Source organism: Mustelus asterias, unplaced genomic scaffold (assembly GCF_964213995.1).
Source record: "Mustelus asterias unplaced genomic scaffold, sMusAst1.hap1.1 HAP1_SCAFFOLD_96, whole genome shotgun sequence".
NCBI classification, from domain to species: Eukaryota; Metazoa; Chordata; class Chondrichthyes; order Carcharhiniformes; family Triakidae; genus Mustelus; species Mustelus asterias.
In genome coordinates, this window is record NW_027590144.1 from 761,787 (window position 1) to 762,404 (window position 618).

At 43.9% G+C, this 618-nt stretch overlaps 1 non-coding gene across 1 annotated transcript; it reads left to right on the plus strand.

Annotated features, from left to right (window-relative positions):
• Positions 1-285: 285 nt before the first annotated feature.
• Positions 286-357, plus strand: trnae-cuc (transfer RNA glutamic acid (anticodon CUC)). The gene has a single exon. It is a non-coding gene; the product is annotated as a tRNA-Glu (tRNA).
• Positions 358-618: the final 261 nt, after the last annotated feature.

A 618-nucleotide genomic window follows, 5' to 3' on the forward strand; every position in this document is an offset into this window, starting at 1 on the left:
GTGTGTTACCTTGCAAGTTTCACAGATGCCACAGTGTTGAGTTTGGTGGGTTTTGGAAATTGAAAGTGCCACATGACCAGCTGCGGGACTATTTCACCTCACGGTCGATTTCATGTTGCAGCTAACGGGTTTCGCTGTTTTCATTGGCTGAACAGTCCCTTGGGTTCGATCTAAACATGACAATTTAAAGGAGAAACTTGTTTTTTGTGAATAAAGAATCTGAAATAAAAATAAAAGACAGAAGGCTCATGGATAAATCAATCTTTGAAAGAGTTTAGGCCAGCTTCCCTGGTGGTCTAGTGGTTAGGATTCGGCGCTCTCACCGCCGCGGCCCGGGTTCGATTCCCGGTCAGGGAAAGTAGATTTATTGCTTCGTAAAAATCCTGCGTTACTTCCAGGTTTGTACCAGTTCTGTGGGAATCAGGAGCAGGCAGATTTCCTCTTTTGTGTCTGAATTGGAAATGTCACATGTCAAGAACAAAAAAAAGAGAGAAATAGGATACAAAGCGCTGACGATATAGATGGTGGTGTGGGCTAAGATCTGGCTGTTGATGGAGTAGATTTTATTGTTTCTACTGACACAAATACCTCGCAGGTCTGGGTCCAAATCTCGGACTC